The sequence below is a fragment of the Cyrtonyx montezumae genome, unplaced genomic scaffold (assembly GCF_038088225.1).
Source record: "Cyrtonyx montezumae isolate F1298 unplaced genomic scaffold, pur_monq_1.0 scaffold_15, whole genome shotgun sequence".
Lineage (NCBI taxonomy): Eukaryota > Metazoa > Chordata > Aves > Galliformes > Odontophoridae > Cyrtonyx > Cyrtonyx montezumae.
In genome coordinates, this window is record NW_027071881.1 from 6,119,186 (window position 1) to 6,125,185 (window position 6,000).

A 6,000-nucleotide genomic window follows, 5' to 3' on the forward strand; every position below is an offset into this window, starting at 1 on the left:
TCACAATCTGCTGTGAAACTGCCAGCTCAGCACCTGTCGTTAGGTGAGATTCCCAGTGCAGCTCTCCATTTCGGAGCTGACACTACGTCCACTTTATGTAAGAGTCGTAAGAGATAAATTTGTTGACGAGAAGGTGATGTCTGCCGTCTTGCCTGCCTTGTCCAAAAAGCAAGTGCACTACAAAAACCACAAAATACAGGTTTCCCACAGCAAATGCCAGTGAGTAAGTGAGTGACTCGCAGTCACCCCCTCCATTTTCCCTGCAGTTACAGAGCTGTCTTGCCTTGCCTTGCCCAGACACACACGTGTACACGAGAGAGAATATAAAGGACGTGGTAAACATCGTATCATGGTAAACATATAAACTTCTACAACACATGACCACAGCAGGTGAATTTTAGGTGGGTTAACACAACAAGGAAAATGGCTTACTGGTGAGAAAGGTGCTTCATCAGCAGCATCTCAACAGATCTGTAAAATGGGATGCAACTGATGCAAGGGTCACTTTATCAAGCACTGTAATCATAAGACCTATGAGAAAAGATGATAGTTTTAAAGCCTAAACAGGATAAAACCAGAGTGCTTTTTTTATCTAGAAGTTGGCTTGAGAGACCAAAAAAACATGTTCTCATTCACTTAAAAGACATTAAAAGGACCTTAATGGAAGCCCTACTGAACAGCACTGAAATCTTGAAGTATATGAAGATGGAGTCATAGAATAATAGAATCATAAGGTTGGGAAAGACCTCTCCAGCCCCCAAATCCAACCCCAGCCCACCCCACCATGCCCACTGAGCACACATCTCCACGGCTCCTTACACCTCCAGGGACAATGAATCCTTCATCTCCCTGGGCAGCTGTGCCACTGCATACCTTCTAATATAACAAACATTAAATAATCTCAAGAAGATGAAAAATTAAATTTCCACAAACAAAATACATGCCAAGAGGAGTAGGAAACAGTGTAATGAGTACAGAATTGGCTGGAGGATACAAGACAGACCTAAATGATATATTCAAAAATACAATCATATTAAAACATAAACCAAATTTCTCAGTGACTGTCAACGAGACATCTAAAGACATAATGGAGAGCTACGACAAGGATGGAATTGGGAATGAAAAGCAATAATGGAAGAGTGGAAACTCTGAAAGTCCAATACCACTGAGAAATGAAGGGACTGTGTTTTATCCAGTCATCAACAGCATTATGTACACATGGATCTTCCTCCAGAGCTGGAAGAGCAGTTCTGCATTCACCCCTGGAGGTAATTCCTCCCACAGATAACCATGGCACATTGGCAGTGGTGTGCGTATGAGTAAGACCACACGAGGAACAGAAAGCTCAAATGGGTTGATTTGGTAAACGTGTAAATTGAAGGCATCACAAACCTCAATTTATTTTTTTCCAGCATGGAACCAATAAAACCATTCACAGTGTGATTCACTGAGCTGCATGATTTAAGTTAGCAATGAGCTAGGTGCCAAAGCCTGGACATGAGGTGGTTTGGGTGCACTAATCACATCGTGTCCAAAATAACAGCAGCTTAATAGAACTTAATCACTGAGCCGGTGCCGCGTGTTTTCTCCTATTAAAGGCAAACTGAATACTATTTATCCTTTGATCACACTAACAGACCGAAAACATCACGGTGTTGTTCAGGATTCAGGATTTTGCAATGTGCCATCTAGTGGCTGCATGCCCAGAGGTCCGGAATGCAGCCAACCTTGGGTTGATCTCGGTCAGAACGCGTCCTTAGGCAGCAGCTGAAGGGAAAGTGATGGCAGAAGAGGAACAACTCCCAAAGGCAGTGCATCTCTGCACAGCAGTGAGATTAGAGGTGTGTTAATCAGTCCAGTTAAACAAAACGCGATTCCAAGCGTCAAAAGAAAGAGAACCCTGAAAGCAGAGAAAGAGGAGAGTGGTTAATTCGAGTGTTCAACCCATGTAGAGAAGCATAGAATCATTCAGGTTGGAAAAGACCACTGAGATCACCCAGGATAACAAAATGTGTGTGTATTATGTGTGATTTATATCAGACCAGATGCAACCTCTCCAAGGTTCAGACACTGTACAGCTGCATAAGGCATTTACTTTAATAAAGCATTGGTAGTGACTGCTTTTAGATGGGACTGTACTTTCAGCATTAACATTGACTATGATCAACATTAAAACTTTGTTCTGCTTCAGCTTTATACTACCCAGCCAATTTCATGTTGAAGCTCTCTTGCCAATCCAGCAGCATCACAGGGATTTCCTCCTTCCTCTTGATCCCTGCTCAGTATGAGAAGCAGTGCTCCAAAACGTTCTCAATACCCACTGCCAGCTGCCACCTGCAGCACCTGCCCCCTCAGAGAGCCCTCGTGGTCTTTGGAAGGGAGCAGAGATTCCTGGGACACCAAATATCATTCATTTTGCTGATTATGGATCCCCTCTTTCAACAAAGCAAAAGGAATTGTGGTCAGAGTTGTCCATATTAATATAACGTGGAGATGTGGCACCATGCTCAGTGGGCACGGTGGGGGTGGACTGGGGTTGGACGTGAGGATCTGAGAGGTCTTTTCCAACCTGAATGTTTCCATGATTCTATGATTAATATGGGATTGCACGGTGTTGGTGGGGCAGGCAGTGTGTAGAAAGGAATGCAGCACCGTTAGCTGCATGGCACCAGTTTGCCAGGCTGCCTATCAAGATCTCAGAGAGCACACTGTGGCTACTCTGGAGCAGTTTCAAGCCTCTGCAAAGGGAAAGTCACATTTCCCTGTTTGCTGTAGGACTATCCTGATGAGTCTTGCCAGAAAACTCAGAAGGATCCTCTTTATTTGCACGATGTCTGTCACCTGAAGCAAGCTCGAGTTTTCCTCCTTATTCTTACCTCTGGCAATATCATTCCTGCTACATGAAACATGCAATCATAAATCACTTGTCTGCATTGTAGATAACATTGCTGTACAATGCAAGCTTCCTCACACCTGTGCTTTTCCTTTTCTATGTAGACCAAAGCAAGAGGTGCTGTGGTATGGAGAGTGACAGCTGGCACTGGAGAAGCAGAAGAAGATACCACCCATTCAATCCAAAATAACCTTTGTAATTCTTTCAGCATCACATCGTTACGCACAGAAAATAGTAACACATCAACCTTTGTGTGACTTTTAGGACCCAGCTGCTCCACACCATTTCCAAGCATAGGGAGAAAGACAGAAGGATTTTTTCTCTAATAAGTGGTGAAAATCAATGACTGTAGCAGTCACAAGAGAGAGATCAGTGGATGGTCCATAAAAAAAATTACTGCCCTTTTGTGCTCAAGCATTATCTCTTGATTTGAGATGTACTGCCATTAATGGAGAGCCTGGTGGACAGACAGGAGAAAAATGCATTTCTGAACTATATTCAAGTTCAGTATATTCAATATATGTTCAACATAGTAAATATAAAAGAGCAGAAAGTGTGGCTGCCGAAGGGGTGGGTTCCACAATCCATCCCAGTGCTAGGAGCAAAAGCCTTTATCCTCAGTGTACGTGGGGCATGTGGAGTTCATATCATACACCTCTATATTTTGGCAAAGATTCTGTAAGAAGGGAACTTCTCACTTATTAGCCTAGGAGAAAAATCTTTGCTCTGTTCACGCTGTGACCACACAGCTGTATCTCAGAAAATGAGATGACTGATGGGAAAAGGGAGGGGATTGACATCTATCATTTGCTCTGCACCAGGTGCACTCAGGTATGCAATGTATTTCTCCTCACTGTTTTGAAACAGTGCCACTGTTGGCCCATGGTACCTGTGGAGCAGCCCCTGCAGGGCATGGTTCCAGCACATGGCCATGCTCTGCTCCAGTACCCGCTCCTGCCTGGAGCTGTGTGCATGGCTATGGCAGCCAAGTCCTGAAACCCTTCTAGCACAGTTCCTTCGGGTAACAGTGATAGGATAAGAGCCTTGAGCTGCACTAGAAAAGGTTCCAGTGGGATATTGAGAACAATTTCTTCTCAGAAAGACCAGAGGTGCAGTGGCACAGCTGCCTAGGAAGGTGATGGAGTCCCCATTCCTGGTGCTTTTAAGAAGCTTGGGGATGTAGCACAGAGGGATGTGGTCAGTGAGTGTGATGGGGTGGGCTGGAGTTGGAACTGAGGATCTGAGAGATCTTTTCCAACCTGAATGATTCTGTAATTCTTTGGTGGAGAACTCTGAGTGACAGTTTGTAAATATGTTAATATACATAACAAATAGAGCAATAAAGTTATAAAGGGAAGGAGAGTTCCCTCCATACCTAAGCATGGCCACTAACATGCTAATTACAATTGGTCTTAAGAGCCAGCACTTTTCAGCTTAAAATTCCTCAATGGCTCTGTGCCACATGCACCATGCAAAGAGTAATAAGATGTCCTATAGCAGAATGTCTGGTTTACTTTGAGACTTACTCAGGTTATTTTTTGTCATGAAAGAAGTATCTGCAGCTTTGGCAGCTGTAAAAATATCATGTATGGCACCTCCTGCCAGGCTAATAACAGTAATTAGAAATGTAATAAAATGTTCACTGGCAAAGGAACAAATTGTCTTATCCTTTGAAAGTCACACTGGCCCAAGGCAATTCCTCACAGACATTTGCCACTGATGTCACAAGAGACTGAATGAAAAGCACACCGTGAAGAAAAAAAAGAGAGAGAAAAAGAGAAAGAAAGAAAGAAAAAGAGAGAGAAAGAAAGAAAGAAAAAAAGAAAGAAAAAAGAAAGAAAAAAGAAAGAAAAAAGAAAGAAAAAGAAAGAAAGAAAGAAAGAAAGAAAGAAAGAAAGAAAGAAAGAAAGAAAGAAAGAAAGAAAGAAAGAAAGAAAGAAAGAAAGAAAGAAAGAAAGAAAGAAAGAAAGAGAGAAAGAGAGAAAGAGAGAAAGAGAGAAAGAGAGAAAGAGAGAAAGAGAGAAAGAGAGAAAGAGAGAAAGAGAGAAAGAGGAGAAAGAGAGAAAGAGAGAAAGAAAGAAAGAAAGAAAGAAAGAAAGAAAGAAAGAAAGAAAGAAAGAAAGAAAGAAAGAAAGAAAGAAAGAAAGAAAGAAAGAAAGAAAGAAAGAAAGAAAGAAAGAAAGAAAGAAAGAAAGAAAGAAAGAAAGAAAGAAAGAAAGAAAGAAAGAAAGAAAGAAAGAAAGAAAAAGAAAGAAAACAAAAAGTGAACAAAAAAAATACTGAAAATTGATATTTAGGTAATTCTGAGTACCAGCAGTGGGTTCTCATTTTATGGAGTAAACCTTTAAAAATGGGAATTTTTACTGAATTGAGAATGAAAACTTCACTTGTGATCCCTTTTTCATATGCATTTTAATTCTTTTCATCTTTCATACAATGATATTCCACAACATATTGAGCTCAGAACAGCCTTTATGCTGGGTTACCAACTCTTGCATCCCACACATCTCACTTCCAAATCTGATTTAGATTCCTCCAACCTGGGATCAATACATTTGCTTCTTACTACTAAAGCAATCTCAGCACCAATGTCCTGTTTTGGATTTTTACCTCCCCTACAACTTGTCATTTGAACTGAACACCCAAATTGGCATTGCTCATCCTCTAAAAGAGAGTTTAAAGCCATCGTCAGCACTGAAAATGTGGTTTCCTATTTTCATGACCTCATCCTGAATTTTGCCCTTGCTTCCATGCTGCGTTTTACATCTAAAAACCCACATTTAATTTCCAAAATACAAAAGCCATCTCTGAACCTGCAAACATTGCTTCAACCCAAGTCCTTCCCCATCCACCTTCTGGAGAATATGCAGAAGGATGCTGGTTCCTCGCTTACAGACTGAGGAAGAGAAGAAAAGCAAGTCATAAATGCTGCATAAGCACTTCTTTCTGAGGCTTTGGATGATTTCACAGCCCCATAAGTCATCTAGGAGGGGCCCATGCCAGGCAGCAGCCTGCTTTTGTTCTCTGCTTTGTACTGAGAAGGGAGGGACATCGCTGAGGTACAACACTTTGAGCATTTATATGATTCATTCTGTCTTTCACTGAAT